This window comes from Serinus canaria, chromosome Z, assembly GCF_022539315.1.
Source record: "Serinus canaria isolate serCan28SL12 chromosome Z, serCan2020, whole genome shotgun sequence".
Lineage (NCBI taxonomy): Eukaryota > Metazoa > Chordata > Aves > Passeriformes > Fringillidae > Serinus > Serinus canaria.
Window position 1 is genome coordinate 64,122,456 of NC_066343.1, and position 22,709 is coordinate 64,145,164.

Genomic DNA, 22,709 nt, shown 5'->3' on the forward strand with positions numbered 1-22,709 from the left:
TTGATTTGCATCAAGACTGACATGAACACACATTAAAGTAGGAATAAGGAGTAGCTAAAAGTCTTTCATTCTTATTTTGGATGCCAAGCCACCTATACAGGCAGGCACACTAACCACTGATAGCCACTTGTCCAGGCCATGAAAGTACTGAGTTTTTGTCCTGTTTTCCAACAGAATAATTGCTAATTTACCAATCTCCATGGTTAAACATACAACAAGGAGTAGGGCACCTCAGCAGCAAGGTAAAGATCTGTTCCTGTGTGAACAGGTAGTTTATATCCAGAAAAAAATAAACTCTTTACATTAAACTCATAGGATATGATTGTGGGACACATCTTAATTCATAACCCTTTTTTCTCTTTAACAGTTGCCATGGGAGACCATAAATTAGAGCCTGCAGATTACAAGTGGCCTTCCCAGGCCAAATGTTTGAGATTATTGTCTACATGCTTTGGCACACATGATAATACTAGCGTCTAAACCACAAATTTATCCTGACAGTAGTATTCTGTATAGTATTGAACTCCTACCTCAAATAATCCAACATTCACTTACATTTGTGTCTTCCAGGTTCATATTACAAGGAACCTAAGCTCCCCCCACTGCTAATTATTCCTACTGTTTACTCATAACAAACATCCTCTTCTACATTTTCTAAGACACTAACTGTCAAGTAGGCACTTCTAATTTCTAAAAGACTTAAAGGTGAATTCTCAGAGAACTCTCCACTTTTTCAGTGGACAAGTATCTGACTTATTACCCAAACAAATACATAAGCATTTTACAGGTGTTTCTATTAAAAAAAAAAATCATTCAAGTTATCTGATGCCAACTAACACACCACTGATAAATGTGTTAGCAAGTGAGTAAATGAGTGCTGAATTTATTAAACTATGTTCAGAGTTCAGAGAGTTACTGCAAAGCAATCATAACTAAGAACCTACCACTACATATCTTCAATTAGCACTCCAGACCACAACTCACTCCCCATTCATTCCCCCAAAATACAAACATCTTTAACTTACAAAGATTCATGAAACAAACAGTGATTATGAAAAAATGAATTAACCACAGAACACAAAGTAACTACAACAGGGCCACAAATCTATTGTTACTCTTATTGGGCAAATCTAGCCTAAAAATTATCATGTCTTATCTAAAGAAAAAAAGAGCTATTTTGTCTTGTGTGCACCCACTATTTACTACTATAATAATTGAGTTCATAAAATAAATATTCTATTATATGTGAACACTCTACATTAAGGTTCTTGTTACTTCTTATTTAAGGAAGCAAATACGTTGCTATCAATTTTTAGTAATCACATCTGTGTAAACCCTGGATTACTGAAAGTAATCCATTCGCAAAAGTATAGTTTTAAAGCATTATGAATGAACCTGCATGTAAGTTGATTTACAGAATGTTTATAAACCATAATCATGCACATGAAACTAAATTGAATTCTATCAAGGTAACTTCCATTTTGCAAACAAAACTTCTAAGTTTTGTGCAGCAAGTTTAATGTATTTGGTAACTGATGCTGTTTCTATAGGGTCACCTTTAAAACTAAAGTATGTAAATTTTCTAACTATTGTTTGATTTATTACAAAACAGCATAAGTATTTAAGCATCATCATAAAACCAATGTTTCCACTCTTGTTGAAAATAATTATCTGCTATATCTATAACAAGCTTTATGATATCTTCTATTAGAATTACAAAATTTGTGTATTTTACAGCAAGGATTTCATCCATTTTATTTGTCCTTCTCAAAAGACTTGCTCCAATCTACACCTGTATCAATAACTCGGGGCAGGTAGTAGACCTTAAATGTTTTTGGTTTAGGCACTGCTCTCACCCAAATTTTACGTAGGGCTACGTGGGGTGACAGCCACACTTGGGCAAGCTGATTAGTCCAAGTAGATTACACTGTCTAGTTAACTATGCATCAGCTGACTTCCAATAATTGTACATAATGCCCACGAAAAATGCAAATTAATCCAACCTTCCTTAGCCAGCAATGAAACAGGTTTAAATTAACCCAAGTTATGTGCAATTGCCACATGCTACATATACACAATTTAACATTCACTGTAAATGAGCATGTAATAACTTCAGATTTTCAGGACTTGTGTTGAATTCTCAGAAGTCCACCTACAGAGTTTTTTATTTATAAGACTTCACTGACTAATTGTTTATCAAGACATGATTAGGAATTTGCTTAATTCCATGACATCATATGTCTGCTTTGAGTCTAGGAAAAAGATTTGTCAGGAAAGAACACACTTTCAAAAAAAAAAAAAAAAAAAAAGGAATTCCTATTCTAAAGCCTACTAGTTCAAGGCAAGCATTTAATACACCACAAAATTAAATAAATGGGTCTCATTATTCTTTCTCCAGGTTGTGGGCTAAAATTATAGTATGATGTGAAAAACTGAGAATGTTTACTTTCCAGTAGTATGATGGATTGTTCATATGTGAAAACTGAGAAAGTTTACTTTCCAGTAGTATGACGCCTTGTTCATGTAATGATATTTAGCGAATTACAGACAAAACAGTCTTTACACCATTCAATTTTTATTTCAATTCTCCAAATATTTTAATTATATTTTCCATGGTAAAAATAAATTACCTATTTTTGCAAATAACATGACTAAATTTTACATCATGTTAGATAGAATGCCGGAGGGAATTACTCCAGTAAGTAAATATGCAGAGTCATAACTCTAAACAACCCTTTATAATAGTGACTCTGGAGTGCACAGTGTGTTCTTACAACTCTCTAAGCCATTAGTCACCTAACTTATCACCAGAAAAGCTCACCAACAACCTTGCTTCAGTGTGTGTCAGTACCAAGCAGTTCACCTGTTTTACCCATAAGTCTGGGCAAGACCTCCAGAGTAAGAAAGTCCAGTCATAAACATGCTTTGAACATACCTATCATAGAAAATTGATTACTTGGCCCTGTATACTTGCCACTGCCTCCAACACTTCATTTAAAACTTCAGGAGGACAGATACTGAACACTCGCTTGAGGCATCTAACAGATTCTGAAATCCTCCTCAGTAGCAGGACATTCAAACATGCATTTGTCATTATCTCTTAGTGCCTTTGACTGGCTTTATATTTTATAGGGAGGTGACCATTCCCTTCTCCTCCTGCTGAAGGAGTACTACATCACAGTGCAAAGAAAATTAATTAGAACAGGGAAAAAACCTGAAGGAGAGAATATGATTTTCAAATAAAATGCTTCAAACTGAACTCCAGGATGTGAAAATCTCTCCAGTGTTTTCTATCAACTAACCAATATGGATGCCTTAATTAGCACCAGAGGAGCTAAGTTCCATTTTGCATCTCTCACATCTCAAATTTTTGACTGACATTCAAGGGATGACATTTTCAATAGCAGTATCACAACAAAGTCCCTTTTTGATCTCATTCCAATTCCTTTTTATGATGTAGAAATCAAGATTGTAAATTTCACTCATTTCACTCTAACAGCTATTCTACAAGACAATGCTTAGAAATGCATCACACTAAATGCATAGCTGTATGTTAAAACTCTTACTATTAGAAATGTTAGAAGCATGACTTTAAAAACATCCTCTAAAGCAGAACATTCAGCACTGAACAGCTGACATCAACAAATACTAAACCATTACTTTTTCTGAGCATTGACTCAAAAGTTTCTAGACTTTTACAGGAAATCCCCAACCCCCACGTGGAAAGTCTTTGCAAAGTCAATCAAAAGTTAATAAATGTCCCTTGCCTCCAAGAATTCTGACATGGTCCTTGTATTATGTAATTGTGTAACACTTCTCTGCCATCCTCAGGCCCAATCTTCCTCCAGCTTACAGGAGGGATCTGCTCTGGAAATGAATCAGAGTCTATTTGAAAGGCTGTAAGGTCGGCTGTACACAAGACACTTCAAGTCCAAGTAAAAACAAAGAAAATACGAAGGGAAAGAGGCTTTCAGATCAGATAGCAGGAAACAGAAAAACGCCACTCTTGGGAATTTCATTCTATTTTTATTATAAATGGCAATATTTCTGTGTTCCTTTTATCCTGCAGGCTCCAAAGCCTAATTTGAACAAGCACTGATTAGTCATATTTGTAACCAAAATTAACAAAATCTGTTCTACTATTACCATATAAATCATGATACAAAAAAAAAAAAAAAAAAAAAGCCAGTAATTTAAAGTTAAGGTTATATACTTGTTCCAGTTAGACTTCCAAAGATAATAAAGATCAACTTTTTAATCTCAGCATTCAACTTATGTGATTACATACTACCCTCAAAAGCACTTTAAAAACAAGCATTTGTGGAGCTTAACTGTGGAATTACAATATTTCAGTACAGACCACAGAAAAGCCTATGAAGAAATTAAGACTTCTGTCTCTAGAGCAGGACTTCATGACATAAAACAATTCAGGCAAAAGGCTACACACTGAACACAAAAGAGAATCAAAATGTTTAATCATAAAAACAGGACTGAAAGCAATCTCTAGAGTTTATCCCTTTCTCCAAGGCAGAATCAACAATATCTGAAGCAAATACTTGGAGATATTTATAAAACCTGCTGTGTCAAAAAAACACAATTCAATTTATTTTACACAATCACTGAAATAGACATCCTGTTGTCAGTAAAAAAGGGATTACGGATTTAAGAATACCATAATGCATTCACAAAGGTAGCACACATACTTATATAGGTAATCTGAACTACAGAACCTCCTATGATTAGCTCTTAAAAGAATTAGTCTTAATTTCTGACCTTTTTTTTTTTTTTTTTGCTAAGTAATTTTCTCAGTTTAGGGAAAAAAAAAAAAAAAGACAACTCAAACAATGAATTCCTCTGTGTGAAATAATGCTTCTTTGCCCAGCCAATCCTTGTTTTGTTCTTCTGGCTTCTCAGGCAATTTCTTCTCCATCCCTTCTCTGGCCTCTCTCAGAACACACTTCCCATCCGTTCTCATCCCTGAACTGCTTTCCTTGACTGTACAAGCAAATCCACAGTATCTTTTTGCCTTTGCTTCTTGATAAGGTTGTTTCACAGCACTTCCTTTATCTTTCTTAAGGCTATTTGTATCTCCCCCGCCAGCTCCTTTGTCAAGTCACTAGAGTTCAGTCATTATTTCATAGAACAACAGAATGAATCTGTGTTGGAAGGAACCTTAAAGGTCATCTTCCCTGCCATGGGCAAATACACCTTCCACTAACCCCATTCAACCTGGCCTTGAGCACTTTTAGGGATGGGGCAGCTACAATTTCTCTGGGCAACACATTGTCTCACCACTCTCACAGTAAGAAATGCCTTCCTAAGATCTAATCTACACCTTCCCTCTGTCATCCTAAAGCTACTCCCTGCTGTCCCAGCACTACATGCCCTTGTAAAAGATCCCTCTCCAGCTTTCATGAAATGCCCCAGTTAGGTACTGAGAAGTGCTATGAAGTCTCTCCACAAAGCCTTCTTTTCTTCAGACATTCCCAACTCTCTTAGACTGTCTTCATAGATGTGCTGATTATCTTTAAGGAGAGGCCCTGCTCCATAAGAACTTCAAAGCTCCTGCCTTCTCCCAATTCCTACCCTTCAAACTCCATTCCCTCTCCACCCGTCTAAGTCCAGTTCCAGTCCACTGCTCTCCTTCTCCATATGCTCACCCTTCCATCTATCTGCAATTTCACTTCTTGTCTTTTATACACTTATATTAATCTGCATTGTGGATAAGCAGAGAATGGAAACCATAAAACCAAGAGTTTGTACATCTATCTCACTGCTTAGAACTTGTTAGGAAAGCTCTGTTGTGCATAACAAAGTTTTTAAACAATAGTGCCTACAATCAAGGAAGTCAGTTAATTTTTTTAGACACTAATAATTTGCTCAGTTTTCTGAAAGTTTTTCAAATAGCAACTAAATGTACATCCTTAATGTAAAAAGTTATTTCACACTGAAATTCTAAACTCCTTTTCCCAAAGAAAAGCTTGAAAAAAAGGTCAGGAATAATTTAAAAATATTTTTCCTCTATCACAATCCTTAGAAGCCTTATGAACTATATGAAGCCTTATGAATAGTGAACTATGTTCACTTTGAATATTATTCAGATAATAAGTCAATAAAGGGCATTCACTCAACATGGAAGATTTTGGCCCAAATGACTGAAGTTTAGCAAAGTCAGAAGTAAAATCATTGCCATTAAAAAGTACATCAGTAATCAGGAAACAGAGGAGAACCAGTCCTACCTACATGCAAGGAGTAACATGCATTCTTAAAGTCAGCTAGGAAGTGTTAAGCAATGCTTCAAATTCCTGTGACTGCCAAATTTTAACAGGATAAATGAAACTGTGCTATGTCACAGGTTATGCCTCATGAACATGAGTTTTTAAAAGAAACTGCCAGGAAGAGACAACCACTACTGAGCATGATAGCAGAGAAAAATCCATCTTCCATTAATTCAAAAGAAAGAAAAAGGAAATATAGCATTCACTCAGTAAAAAGCAATTACATCATCTTCGTTTTAACTAGAAACATAACGAACACATCACCAAGCAGATTTAAAATTTTCCCTTCAGAAAAAAAACATAAAGTTAAAAAAAACCCCAAAGATTTTAGATCTTCACAAAGAACTCCCCATAAGTTCTCCCCACAGTCTCATTAGAATATCATCAAAACTTGTCCAGCTTTTACATTACTAAAAAGCAGGTTCCAGAGTATTTTTTCTACAGTAATTTTTTTAAGTCAGCTGCTAAACACAGCACCTGGTGAGGGCCCTCCAAATTCTTCCTCCTATTCTCAATATCCAGGAAACATATCTGAAGAAAAAGAGAAATCAACACATCTGAATGGAAAATAACATGAAAGAAATGCAGACAGTCTTATTAAGTCATAAGAATTGAAAACAAAATTTCAGAGACTGAATATTTGTAACCTCATCCTTTCTGAGGTCAACATAGAAGAAAGGCTAAGTTCAAACATGAGAGATAGAGATTGCATTATCACAGACATATGTTTGTTATTCAGTTGAGCTTGAGGGGGAAAAAAAAGGGAGAAAAAAGCACAGAAATATTAAAACAAGCAAAACACAAAAACAAGCATAGAAATATTAAGAAATGTTAGAGTTATGGCTGCTTGGACCTATATTTTAATTTTTGAGCATTGTGATACTCATTGATCATATACCATTTCTTGTTATTCGCAGGATCACTGCCCCATATTTGGCACATGACATAAGTGCCATGAAACTCAAACTTATAAAGTGCCTCATGTGGAACATAACACTTTCCTACTAAGGAATTTGAATAAAACACAGTTAACAAAACCAGTGCATTGAGAAGTTTCAAATTCAAGACCTCTTTTGCCAAAACTGACATTTATGAAAAACAACTCTTCTTAAAAACAATCAAAACTAAAAGCAGAAAAAATAAAACAAACTAATAAAAAACTTCCACAAATGTACTCTCATAAAAAATCTTCACAAGACAGAAAGGAATTAAGTTAATAAGACTAAAGTGCTACTTATTCTGCCTGTTCCATAATGTACTCACAGGCCCCGAGCCATGCTTTGAGCATGATACAAAAAGCAAAAGGGGAAGAAAAAAGTTCAAGAACTTTTGTGCCTGATACAATTACACATTTGGACCTGGACTTCCTACCGCCCCGAAGCAATCTTCTGGAGAGGAATGCACTTACTACAACTCAACAGCCTTACTTCACTAATAGTCTTAGAGGAGCCTGACAACTGACTGACATCGCAGTGATCTGACCACTGGGTGTAGAGGGGGGGCTCTCAAGCACTATACATCAAGGGCAACAATCATCAGGTAAAAAGCCAGAGCTTTATCCCCAAGAATCCCAACCCAATACTTAGAATACCTTCCAACAGGAACTAGCAATCCTAGAGAGTAACAGTAACAGTTTGTATCTCTATGTTCAATATTGTAGCCACAACAGTCAATTACCTGAGCGATTTGAGTTAATGATCAACCCTGTTCTCTCTTCTCCCCAATAAACTTTAAGATATAGATGGTGATTCTTTCTTAGGTTCTCAGGACAGGCAGTCTGTTTTTTTCCAACTGTTGGCATGATCAAAACAGTTGAAATTTAATAGATATTTAAGGCCTCCAGTGAAAACCGATTCTATACTTCTTAGGGTTTCAGGAGGAGAAACAATGAGCCTAGACTGTTGAAGCGCAGAACATGTATGACCACAAGTAAGGCCAACAAAAACAATGTTATGAACTCCCTAAGTGCTGTAAAGTTACTTTAAAAATCTGAAGAGTAAAGCATGTCACAACAGATAAGATTCATAAGCTTTTAAAATTCAATATCTGATTCTATTTCAGTCCTTTATCTATAAAATTGAAGAAATATTTTACAGATGTGCAAAAACAAGACTCTCTAAAGTCTGCAAAGCACCTTGTTTTGAGATAACTCTACAAATTAAAATATTAAAACACTACAGCCCTCCTGAAAGATGGATGTACAGAGCAGGTAATAAGGAAACAGGCTACACACTGAATGATAAGTATATAAACTAGGTTATAAGAGTGGTCAGGGGCATTTTACATGCACTGGATGAGGCACTGAACTGGGGCTGCAAGGTTGAAAACTGTGGCTAGCTCCTCAGTGTGCTGTTTCCTTATAAGACTCCCTTATTTTGCAGCCTAGGGTTTTCTGACACTGTTCCTCTAAAACACATTGCATGTCTACATATATATGCTGCTACAAAAACAAGAGTGGTTCAAATCAAACACAGCAATAAAATGAAAAATTTAGTTATCTACTCATATAAAAAGAATCTGAGATCTCTGGTCACTTACAGTTACAACTGATACAAATTCTAAAGGCCACAAAATTAACTTTTTCTACCATTTTTTATGACTTCAACATGAAAAGTGGTCTTGGATATTTACATTCTTTTGAAGTTATTTGTGTAGACTAAGTAATCACCTTAAAATACAGTATAAACCACATTCAATCTGACTGGAATCCCTTTCAGTTTCCACATACAGATGGGCTAAAATCCTTTCTTCCCTCCCTTTTGCTGGGGAGGTTTTACATGGTTAACAGTAGGGACAGGAAGTGAAACACAAATCACAGGTCCTGCACAATCCCCTCAAATGCAATTTCCTTATTCATGGGTGTCATACATGTCAACGTAAGCACTTATTTCAGGAAGTCAGGATCAGCTACTAAAAAGTATGTTTGTAATACAAGAAAATAAAAATACAAATGTAGACGAATTATATTAAGAAGTTTGCAATTAAACAAGTTAAAACACTTGTTTTCTTAATTTCAAGAATACTTCCTTTTTTACAATAAAAAGAGATCATTATTGTACAGAGTTATTAGCAACAATACATGGGTATTAACCAATTTCAAGCATTTCCTTGCAGATATCTCTCTACAACTGAGTGTTCATTACTGCTGATGTTCCAAAATCAGGAGCCAACCTAACCTGAATTACTTCTAATAAAGGCAAATGAAAAACAAGATTTAAAATAAGTGGTATGATACTGAAATGGCCATTCTTTCAAATGTTAAATATTCTTAGTGTTTTGTGATACTAAATAGCCACCCATACCTGATGACCCACCTCACACCTACTAGTCAATGAATTCTAAAGCTACAACTACTCATATTTTTCTGGTTAAGTATGCCCATGGTTATTATCCAAATTACACACATTCATGAATATTACATACTCCTCTAACATACTTTCTAGAAATTATAAAGTTGTGAATTTGATTACTTGATTTCTCTCCTAGGTCTAGATATTCAGGATAATAGTACATATTTTTCTCTCTAGTTACAGCAATTGTCCAGACACTTCATATGTCTTGTGCAATTTTTTATGATATATTAATATAAATGTGGTAGAATCAGTTTAACATTTTGTAATATAATAGACATGAAAGTCCAGTTGCCACAGAACATATAAAAGTAGGAACAGGATCTCTAGTTTAAATCAATCCATATTTTTCACCTAGTATCCTCCAAAATATAGTTTATTTATATTGTAGAGGACTATATACAGGAAACACTTAGGATTAAATTATATTACCTTAATCATCACATTAAAAACAACACAAACAAAAAACTTCTCTCCTAAGGAAATTACTATCTATGGCCTTGATTCTGCAAGAAGAGTTGTATGAATATTTATGTACACGGAGTCTCAAGCATAAGGCTTCATGGGGTACCTGTGCTCTCATGTAGAATAATGATTTTCAAAAAGGCTTTGGTATATCATTTGGCTTCTCTGATCTGTCTGTTGCTTCTAAGTCAAAACTTAAACATTTCAAATTTTTTAAAAAAATATTTTACTGACATGCCTGTTTCTATGTTTTGATTATTAAAAAGTATAAAACCAGCTTGAATTAACAGCAAAAGATTTCAGGAAGGGATTTTTGTTGGAATACCCTTAGGTAAAATGTTTAAGAAGTTGAGGGGAAAAAAACAACCTGTGCAGAGGAAGTAAATTCAAAATGCACAAAGCAGGAAAAAGTACAAGATAAAACACAGAAAGAAGCATTTTTCTCTTTTTGAAAAAATAATAGTTACAACTAACATCTCCAGAATAATTAATTTTGTATTTCCATAACACCAATAAAATAAATACATTGTCCTTAAGCAGCTAGCTGTTGTGATAAACACTTAGTAGAAGCTCCTAACATCTGGGAAAAAGTAGTGTGCAAGTGTAACAGGCCTGCTTCACACATGCATACACACGCTCGCAAATATGTTAAAACATGCAACTCAAAAGAAAAATAAGCCCTCTTATAAATCTCTCAACTTTAAACACTTCTGTAAAACTATATAAACTGATCAAGCAACTAATTCAAGATTAACCACATACAGCTCATAAGAACAAACCCAAAAAACAAATTACAAATAAAAATAGACATCTTATATTTCCCTTTATAAATACAAGTATTCTTCATTCCAGAAAAGTGCATCCGTTCCGATTAAAAAAAAAAAAAAAATGGTGCTGTAAACACAACCACACAACCCTAGCAAGATAAACTTGACAGGAACTGTGTAACTACAGTAGCTCATTTCCTGCTCATATCGAGAATATTTAAAGCAACCCTCCTTAAATGAAAAATCAGTCAGAAAAGTTCACTACTGTTAGCTTAACAAACACATTCTTAGAACGGCAGCCGCCTGAAGCATAGATGCAAGAAATGCGAGGGCTGTAATGTCGCTTCCTGATGATGAAAACTACCCAAGAACTACAACTACTTCTGCACAGTCCTTTCTTTCCTGTGAAGCAGAGTTACACTCGGTCTCCATGCACACTACGGGGCAAAAGCAAACAGCAATTCCGCTGTTACACACCGAGGTGGGGACAGTTAGAGACGACTAGTGGCTCCCTCTGCATTTCACAAAGTTTAAAAAAAAAAAAGCTGCTTTTTCGAACTGTAAATGGTTCCTCTCCACGCACGTAGGCCTGAGGCCCTGTTGCAAACAGTGTCTAACAGGACCAGGCAGCACAAAGACAGGAATGGGAGATTAGTGGGAGGAAGGGAGGCCGGGATTGGGGCTCAGCAGGATCTTCTGGCTTTTTAAAATTCAAACTGCTCCCTGACCAATACAAATCACGGACACGCTACTGACTACTACACGGATTTACAGCATTAAAAACACGCCTTCTACGTGACAGCTATATTAACTTCACCCTTTTAAACATGTATCAGGGCACGCGGGAGGCACGACAGCACAGTTTCATTTACAAGACTCTCAACACAATGCACCAGAAAGTTACTCTATAAGATATAGTAACCATGTATTATAACAGCAGAGCTACCTGAACAACTAAAAAACCTGCTAAAAATGTAACAAATTATGTAATATCACAAATCGTTTGCCACTAACAAATTCCTCTCTACAAGGATGAAAACTTTGTATCTTAAAATTTCCTGCCGTAATTTCTGTAGAAGTATTTTTATTAAATAAACAGGGTGTTTGTTTAAATGTGCCTGAGTTTTTAGCAACATTTACAACTCTACCACTTATAAGTCCAAGATTTACTTTATTGTAAATCAGCTACTATTTATTTATAAAGACCTGAGACTAATAAACAGTCATTTTCAAAACACAGTTGACCTGTAGAAATGACGCCTAATTACATATTCAAACATCATGGACACAAACAGCCAATAACAACCTAGGTATCTCAGTGTGATATAGCCTGGCAAGAAAAGATGATACTTTTTAAGCATTTGTCACATTTCATTTAAATAAATTTACATGTGACTCTCAAGTACTTTGGTTAAGATCTCATCTTCACCTTGATCCCTTATGTCATAAACACAGCACTTAACACACGATCCCTTACCTGTTTTCCGTTTGCTAGATGGAGAAAATGGTATTTTTTCCTTTAACATATATTCCCGTAGCATATACAGGACACAGACACCAAAATTGTGTGGAATACCTGATAGAATATGCTAGGCTATCTGTATTTCTTGGGTCTGCAGGTGTTTGTGATATGTCAATCAGCCTTCAAGCACTATTTAATGCTATAAATATACTAAGTCATTAACATACTAATCAATAATGTTTAGAAATTAAACATCTAAAGATTATAAAACCAAAAGCATTTAAACTTTTGAATGTTCAGAACACACTTAGTTAGAAGAATAAGGTAATGGCAAAGACAAGTGGCATTTTTGGTCCTGAGTATTTACATTGTCTCTCCTCCTCTATGCCTCCACTTACTGCTGCCCCACTTCAGAGGGCTGTCTGCACTGGGACCCTCCTTCCTTGCCCTAGGTGAAGTTGTAAATATGGGAAAGGATCAGTGCACATTTGCGACTAATTGTATTGTTTCCTCCTCCTGTTCCTCCTGCTCTTTTCGGGTTGAGGCCTGTCACTGAGCAGCCGCTTCGCCTTTCTAATCCCCGAGCTGGAGTAAAGGCGCTGGCCGGCGGGCCTGCGCCCTCCGCCGGGCCTGGGCCTCCCGGCAGCCCGGCACGAACCAACCTCCTCCGCCAAACCCGACCGAGCAGGAAGGGGGGCTGCGAAATAAACACCTCCGGTTGCCACTTACTCCCCTCTACCCCGGATAACAGCTAATCCCCTCTGCTCCCGGCAGTGCTGGGCCGCTGGGCTGAGAGGCCCGGCCCGCTGCTGGAGAGGGCAGGGAGGGGAAGGGGAGACAAGGAGGGGGGATTACCTGAGCAAATCGGCGTCTGAATCCAACGAGAATCCGAGAGAGGGGGAGAGAAATCCGCCCCCCTCCCTCCTCAGAGGAGCCGCCGCCGCCGCTGGGCCGCCGCCGCCGCCGCGGAGCAGGAGGAGGAGGGGAGATAATATAACAACAATAATCCGGGCCGGGAGGGGGGCTGGCTCCTCTTCCGTCTCCTCCTCAGTGCAGCGAACATGTAGAGCCGGGGGGTGTGCGGCCGAGGCAAATCCCTTCCCCCCGAGCCTGCTTCACAACATCAACACGGGTCGGGCCGCGCCGCGCCGAACCGGTTCCGAGCCGCGTTCCGAGGAGAGAGCGGAGGGTGGCCGAGGGGAAGCGGTGCCAAGGGGCCGCCGCCGCCGCCGCTCCCTCCGAGAGTGCGAGCGCAGGAGGGCGGGGAGGGGGCGGCCTGGGCACGGTGAGTCGGTACCGAGCGGGGGGGCAGAGGGAGAGAAGGGCGAGGAGGAGGAGGAGGAGGGGGAAGGATCCTGTGTGTGTCTCTCTCGCTCCCTCTCAGAACAAAATGCCGACCGGAAGTGCAGCGGCAGGAATGACTCCCTCCACCGGCGCCAAACACCAGCAACCTCCCCTTCCCTCCGCTGCCTCCTCCTCGCCCGATCGCTCCCTCGCTCCACCAGCGCCGCTTCCGCCGCTGCAGCTGGAGGGGCTCCCTTGCCTCGCCTCTCCCGGCAGTGCCTCTCTTGCGTAGCTCCTCTCCCTGCTGCAAGACATTCTCTTTTTTTCTCCTTTTTTTATTTTCCCCCTCCTCCCCTGCCTTTTGGTGCGCGGAACGAGACCGAAGTTTATGTTCAAGACTGCGCTGAGGATTTGTGAAGAAGGGATTCTCTTGGAAAAATAATACACGTTTTGGTGTTTATTTTTTTTGTCCTGCTTAAGCATGGTGGAGAGGACGAGGAGGAGGAGGACTGCAAAAGGCTGCCTCGCAGGAGGCAGACCTGGAAAGGACCCTTAAATTGAACCCTCAAAGGCGGCAGCCCCTGCGAGGTGGGACACTCGCTGGAGTTACTGTCGCCGCTCATGCCCTTTCTCTGTGGATGTGAAAGGCCACGCCGCTGGAACCGAAACACCCGCTGCTCAAAGCATTGCCGGGGCGAGGGATTTCCAGATGGACATACGGAACGGGAGTGGCTTTCAAAAACGGGCTTTTTGGACGAGCACAGGGAAAAATACTGATGTTCAGGTGAAATGTCCTTCGCTGGAGGCTGAGGCTCCACCGCCACCAGATTTACTGGAAATATTTTAATTGTATGTTGTGAAGGAGTGCTTGGATAAAGAGCATGTCCTAAACTGAAAGACTTTCTGGTGTTCCTCTCTACAGGTAAAACTGAATAATCATAGCACAGGATAATAATGAAGAAGAATTTATATCCCATGAATTAACTATGTCTTTTAGTACTCACTTAATGTCGTTTGCTGCTCAGTACTTGGACAAAAATCCTTTCATTTCTAGAGGAAGCACTCCTTGTCTGTCGACTCCAGGAATCAGCTGGACACAGCTGTAAATCCCCTGTGACATATAAACACACCCTTTCAGCGCTGGATAAATGTTATTTGTACAAAGGGATAAAATCTTACACCAGTGCACCTGATCTCTCTAATGCTTAGGATTTTCTGAATTGTGCTCTGTCTTAATAGAGCTTTCAAATGCCTCTCTTATGTTTAAACTACTACAAAATTTTGGATGAATCAAATTTTGGTTTATTAGTGTATGCGTTTTTGTTTAAAAGTACTGAAGTGAAGATGGCACTGGAAAACATGGTAATTCAGTAGTGGAAATACTATTATTGTAATGGTACCTATTAACAGAGACAGAATAAACTGGGTTCTGAAAAAATGTATTACAGATCTTTGTTCCTAGTTAATATAAAAGGTCCCAATCCTGTAATCGTTTATGCATTTTTAACTTGAAGTTATTAATTTGAAATAAAGGTAAATAATTGGTGTTGCAAATGAAGTGTGTCCTTAAGTCTTTCCACTTAGTTTAATACATTCAACTCTAACTCAAGGGGAAAACGATTTACGTTCTCCTGGAAATAAAATATAATTTAAGGAACTAACTATCTGGAGTTCATGTAGCATATATTTGTGTACTTATACATCTATGAATTTCCAGGAAAATGTAATTCTAAAATTACAAAGCTTAGGAATACTATTTCAATCTACTTCTAAGTGATTGTTACCAATTCATGTTGATGGAGTCTTTCTGTGATTTTAGTAATTATTTAAGTAATTATTTTTTCCTTAGTTGGTGTATTAATATGTAAATAAAATACAAAATACATTGGAATTTTATATGGTTTCAATGAGAATATCACTAGACCGTTTAATGCTTTTAAGATAGCAATCAACGAAAAAAACTTGTAGAAATGACTCTTTTACTTGAGTACTATGCTGTATTACCTGCACAAGAGAACAACTAATTTAAACCATTAGTTCTTTTAGAAGGTGGTGTGTAACACATATGGGTAAATCAGGATTTTATTTTCCTTAAGGGAAACAAAATATTTTAATTCCACTTTTTAAAATGAAAGATCAAATTCTTTGACTGCATTCAGACAAGCAGTTCCTTGTATTCTGCTTCAAAAGCTCACTCATGACAGTCTATTGCAGAATAGATGTTCACTATATTCCTAAGAACACTTTAGTATGCATAGGGTTCATGTCATTATGCCTGAAATGACCAGAGAAGTGATAAATCAAGTATTTCAGATTACCTGAGAACTACAGCAAAAGCCTTTAAACCTTATTTCTGTTCCAGGCCTTAGTCATGGGGTGGGGATAGCCCTAATCTGTATGGGAGGAGCTATGGAGCCATGCAACCATGACTGTAGCACACTAAGGAGCATACACTGCATGAACAAAGCTGGTTGCAGTGTGGAGAAGGGCAGAGCTCTGAACTCCCCTGACAAATCTACACGTATTTAGTCCGGAAAATGAACTGCAACTTTCAGGGTAAAGCTTTAGAACTTAATCCTGCTCCCTTTCATGTCCAGGGCAAAAGCTTCTTTTGCCCAAAACAAATGACTGAGTTCCCATAAATTTAAGCTATTTATCCAGTCTGTTGTTCTGAGACTCGTTTTTTGTTCTTCAAAGTAAATCTTAATTCAAAAGGCAGAAATTAAAGATCTTCATGGAGAGAGAATTCAACCAATTTTCACAAAATATATGGAAAGCTGTAGGGGTGTCTCTTGCTGCTGTATACAACTGCTGCTGCTGTGTACTGAGATAAGCTTTATAAATGCAAAGATGGTATTGATGAAAGTAGAGAAGGGACCTCTTTTGCCCTCTTCACTCTTACGTTAACTTCCCTGACTGCTATATGATGTTGTTCAGCTTCATAAATTATGGACAGCATGTAATACTGGAGTAAAAATACACCTGGTACCATTTTTTTCTTAGATATGATTGTTGTAATTTGATTTTTTTCTGTATAATTATTGAAAAATGCATTGATCTTTACCATTTTTGTCCCTTTAAAGGCCAGTATAACATTCAAGAACCTGTCATTTTAAGTTGTTTACCTGTCATTTTAAGTTGTTTAGTGATGCACAAGCACTGTGCATTCTGTTTACCTCCTAGTAATTTACAGGTATGTATATTACCCATATTACAGTTTATGTATTTCTAGGTAGATTTTTAAATAATTAGGACATGTCAATAAAATAATTTTTTAATTATGACTGTTTATTTTATATACTCTCTCAATAATTGGAAAGAACTTTCCTATAAAAAGTGCTAGCTTGTTATCTCAATACAGTAACAGAATCATTAGCTATCACCCTAAATTTAAGTACTCTGTTTAGAATCTGGTGTTAAGGCTGGACCACACAATGATTAGGAAGAAATTAATAACGTACACTGTATGACAAGTAATACAAAATTATATTCTTTGCATTGCGTTTAGTTCACAGGAACAAATAATAGCACCATGTAACTTATTGACTGGGGAATATTCACTGTGGAAACTAAGCAACCTAAATATGAAAGTCACAGTGGTACAGGTTAAATAAAAGCCAAAGAAGCCTGAGGAGTCAAGTATTTATATAGTTACTTGCTTTAAGTTTACAACTTCATGGAGACTACTGATTTTTATTTATTTTTCCTGGTAAGCCAAAAGGAGGCAATATTTTTTCCTTCTTCTAATTATTTAGCTTAATTGACTAAAAAGAATTTAATATGAAATTAAATTGTATTTTTCATTTTAAGTGACAAACTTGCATTATCTCTACCATGTTAAGAATGAGCTTCTGTTTGTACACAGTAGGAATTCTATGGCAGGCATATATATTAAAATGTACAATAATGTTTCTATGGAGAAAAAATGACAAGACAAAACTCTGCTACTTTCATTTGAATGTTAAAGTAAACTCTTAATTATGCAAAGTACTAGGGATTCTGAATAAAGTTAAAATAAAGAAAATGAAAACATGTAATTTAGGCTATAAAATGTACATGACACATTATATAATTGAAAAAGGCCAATGATAGACTGCTGGACAAGTAGACTGTCCCAGAATTGTTATACTAGGGCCATAAAACCAGACCTAACAGTAGCTGACTTTTTAGGTAAGATAACTGATCTGTTACACACTGCCAATGATGTTCTTTAGGCTCTTTTCTCACCATTGCTGGACTTCAGAACGGAGGCAGGTATCATTCCTGATACCTGCCGTGATTTCCCATAATTTTTGAGGTGGTTGGGGTTTTTTTTATTTTGTTTTCTTTTTGTTGTTGTGGTTGGTTGGTTGGTTTAGTTTTTTTTGTTTGTTTGTTTGTTTGGGTTTTTTTGGTTTTTATTTTTTGGGGGGGGGGATACTTTATGGTTCTTAATTTGAGAACCAAATTGAGATGATATCTATCCTCTCAATTTTCTTGGTTTGTCTAGGCACTGGGAGGACAACTTACTGTCATGTTAGCCACATAAGAAATACTGCTTAATTTCCTAAAAGACTGTTATTGAGGCCCACTTAGGAAAATTTTAAGACAGAAATATAAAACCATTCAAGCTCTTTTTTTTTTTTTTTTGTGTTTCTCCACTTTTTAAGTAAAGCTAAATCAATACAGAACTTCACAGGCCAGTAAATAAATGTGGATATTCATCTTCTGGCAAACGACTGAAGTTAAAAATTGGCCTTAAGGGCTATCGTATTCAGCTCTGTATTCAGAAATTCATACTTCTATGCATTTAAAAAGTTGAGAATATCATAACATGCCTTGCCAGTCAATTTTTAATGAACTTGCCAGAAAAAGAAGATTTTAAACAAAGATATGATTATCTATATAGCATATGTTTAAAAAAGTGTCTTGGGCTCAGGCCTTTAAAAACTGCTTCCTTGGAAGACAGAACTTCCTGATTCTTCAGAAGTGTTAATTATCCTCAGCCAAAGCATGAAATGGCTACATATAAATATCAGGTTAAACATGCCTGGGACTGTTCTCTGGCATTGGAGCTTGTAGCCACCTAATGTTCCATGTTTTACCTAGGGTAGTCACGTGCATGTTTTGCCCATTGAGAATGGTTCATGACTAACACCCATGCCTAAATTGTGCACAGGAATTGTCTGGGAAAGTACAAGCTGGCATGCTTTGAGCCTGTGCCAAGGTCTGTTCAAACACTTTAATATGGAATTTTTAGACAGATTATTTACGATGTTCATGCATGTTCCATTTATGTTGTACTTTATAGACACACCTAAAGCAATCTTCTCAAAGTGACTTGACAAAAGGAAGGTAAGAAGAAACTGTAGTTCCCCATCTAGGGATAAATCACATTCACATTTCTAATTATTTCTTTATTCAAGCAATTAATGACCTTATAATTATTCAAAAACCTGATAAAAGTAAGTTGATTGAAATTTGTGTATCAGTTGAAATATTTGTTCATATGAAGACATTTTAAAAAGTCCTACACAGTGTCTAAACCAAACTTTTAACCTGTAGCAGATGTCCCTCTTGGTTTAGACATCCTGTGGCCTTTACAAAAGGATGTTACAGTGAGATTGGGAGGAAAAAACATATTGTGCAATAAAATGAAATAAGCACAAGTAACTTTTGCACTCCTTTGGGTTATGGCTGTCAACATCAATTTGTAATGAAAATTATTTCTAAAGCATAATTTATTGATTTTAAGATAAGAATAAAAAAGGAGTAAGGATAAATATAACATCATCTGTTATTTTCTGAATGTTGAGTATTCCATTTATAACTTTTACTTTCTTAATTTTTTTTTTTTTTCTAAATGTAGCTGGACATGTGCTGGAAATTTGCTTCTCAGCATGTCCACAGGAACGAATACAACTACAACTACTTTGTCAGGACTTTGGAAGATGTGTGGATGCTCCATTAGTTAACCAGAAATCAGTATAAATTTATCACTTATTTAATTTCTCATAATCTTGCAATACTGTGCATTCTGAAGCACAAAGCCATTTAAAAATTTTTAATTAAACTTTTGACAGGGACAATAAGTGGTCCAGAAAACTGAGCTGTTCGCCTGTAGAAGTTCAAATTAAATGCAAATATATGTCTCTGGCTAGATGATGCAGCTTAAAAATCACATCAAAATGATCTATTTATGAAAAATGTCCGGTTTTGGATCATTATGTATTTAAATTCCTGGGCTTGATATTTACATTTCTGTATTTATCCTCCTCTATTTTAAAAACATGTTCAACTTCCTCAGGTTTCTTAAATATAATTCATCTTTTAAAAGATGAATTCACCATAGAAAATTTTTGTCTCAATGGTATACGTTTGGAGAAATAACACACTAAGCATAAGCAGTTTCCTTAAAGCTTATAGGTAAGTGGAAATAATTTTAAAATTTTTATGATAATGAAAGACCGCTAAGGTACACAGCATTGTTAATTTGTAGTTTTGAATTATTATTGTACATTTTATAGGTTTGACAATTTTTCTACTGTTGATTGCATTCTGGTGTGAGTACTCATATGAAAAATGATACAGTGACTCTCCTGAGGAGGCTGTGATCTGTTTACCTGTGCTACTGCTGGTATTGTTTTCCATGCTGGGTTCAATTTATGAATATGGTCTCTTATCCACAAAATTGCTGTTAGATAAAATGCATTACAGCTAATTGTCATAGACAGTGCTCTTCAAAATCACTGTAAAATCACTAGTTTAACTTTCTGACAAAAAAGAACCAGTTTCCACAAGAACATGGGTGCATGTCACCACCAAAAACAAAGACACGTGTGGTTGGCACATGTTTTGTTGGATATTTGAGGATAGGCATGTGTGAGAAAAAGAGATGTAAAATGCCATTGAAACAGATGCAGAGAAGACACAGATACTCATACACAGGCCTGAGCAATCACTGGGAAAGTAGCTGTAAGAAAAGCAGAGCAAGAGAGATTCAAGATGACTATCAACCAAAAAGGAGCTGAGACTTTGAGTGAAACATTCACATTGTTTCAGAGGAAAAAAATGTACACACAATCTTTATAAATAGAGTACATCAAAGCATCTGATGCCATCTATTTTTTTCTGACCAGAGACACTGCACTAACCAAGTCAAATTAAGAAAGAATTTTAAAGATAATTGTCAATTTTAAAGACAGTTGCTTTCTAAATAGATCCATAAATTACAATAACCTGTCAGCTTTCAAAATATGCATTTCCCTGTCAGGAAAATATGTGCATACACATCACAAAATACTTGATATAGTTTCATTCACTAGACTTTTTCCTAAACTTATTCATTACTTTCATACCTTCCATTGCTATTTCCCCTCTTTTTCAGACTTAAGAAGGTGTTTTGTTTATTCCAGGCTACACTAGCGATTACTCTTCTCTGGTTAAAGTGCTTTTTTCCTCCTGCATTTCCTTGGGCAATGTTTATCTTTTCTCTGCCATTAGGCTGTGTTTTCCCTAACGTTTTGGATTGTTGCCTTCTTACTTGCTCCCGAGGTTAGAGGGAGCATACAAAAGTCCTTACTTTATTTTCCTATTTTGATTTTTCTTCATTGGCAAAATAATCCATGATGTGAACATCTATCTGCTTCACTTAAAGAATCACTGGCTTTAAAAGAGGATGTCTCTATAACAAATTATCTTACTGGGTTTATTTTTTTTCTTATAAATTGTGTTTACAGAATAGCCAAATGGCCAAAGAAGAATGCACTCTGAGTAAAAAGTGAATGAAAAACTGCCTTTGGTGGGTATGCCATTTTAATAGTGTAAAAAAGGAATTTGTGATTGAATAATGTTTGGATAAAAACTTCAGTCAAACAAGGGATAATCAGCTGGAAAAGAGATTATTTGCGAAAGCCATGCTATAAATTTCTGTTTAAATTATAGAATAGCACAAAAAGTATTTACATGAAAAACTGCAAAATATTTGTTATATATGTGCAGACCTAAAAATATGATCTTTCCTTTTCTAAATTTTTTTCACACCAAATTTTATTTAGACTAGTAACTGCAATCTGGTTTTTAATTTAAAATGTAAATGTTCTGCTGTGTTTTTGATTGCTGTAAATACCTTTGCATATTGCTAAACCTGGATGTTGCCTCATAAACTTCAGAAGTACTGAAGTTAACTGTCCAGCCTAGGGCCATGCCAAGTAGAGATGTTATCCATATCTGAGTTTTCCTTTAGAATTAAATTTCAAGAAAAACTGATCATCTAAAAATTAGTGATAGACAGATATTTAGGGAGTTTGTTTTGGTTTTAAAAACTAGATTTATAAAGGTAAATGCATTTTTTTCTAGTCCATCTGAATTTTTTTGGGAAGTATGTGTTATTTTACAGTTAGTCATGATATCCTTATCATCCCCTTATTTTTTATATCTTCTCATAAATACCATCCAGAACTTGAAAAGTGAGAAAAATCCTTGGTATTCCTTTACTGTTGATGATTAACTCAAAAATATAATATGGCCTATGGGGAAAGGAGTTTCACGTATATGTTTCATGGCCTGGCTTGTGAAGCTTTGTTTCATTATGATGGACATTGTGTTTTTTATCATTCCTGCGACCTTCATGGTGTTATGAAGTTAGTGTAAAACCGTGTAACAGCTGAACATTCAAGATCTACCAAAGTGATTAACTTTAGCAGTTACACCTTCTTCTTCCTTCTTACTCTTTGAATAATCTTCCCTCCCAACAATAAAATCGTGTATATTTAAATGAAGATTTTCTTACCAGGCCTCTACCAGCTTTACCCTCTTCTAAAAGCAGTTCAGAGATGTCTATATGAGACTTCTTTATGGCTGATGTTCTTCACATGTAATAGATATAATCTGTCCAGTTCCCAAAAATTTCATTCAAAATGCTATTTACTGCTGTCAAAATGCCTGAAATAGAAAATTTCACATGTAATGTCTGGGAAGCTATAGAGCATTAATAACCTGGCTATAGAAATACAACTACATGTTTAGGTAGCTGTAGACTAATATTTAATTATTGCCCCTAGGAATTTTGGGGGGGGGAGGGGGGTTCCACCTGCAGAAATTTTAAGGATAACCTCTTAGAACT

General features: G+C 36.5%; 1 protein-coding gene across 6 annotated transcripts in view; it reads right to left on the reverse strand.

The window, feature by feature from the left end:
- Positions 1-22,709, reverse strand: part of NIPBL (NIPBL cohesin loading factor) — a 157,964-nt gene that overhangs the window by 134,393 nt on the left and 862 nt on the right. For 5 of the 6 annotated variants that reach the window (XM_050986877.1, XM_030236655.2, XM_030236657.2 and 2 more), the window contains exon 1: positions 13,178-13,321. The gene's annotated coding sequence lies outside the window, so the exon portion shown is untranslated. Of the gene's footprint in view, positions 1-13,177; positions 13,322-14,610; positions 14,718-22,376; positions 22,529-22,709 lie in introns of those variants that run through there. The other variant, XM_030236653.2, reaches the window with a different exon arrangement.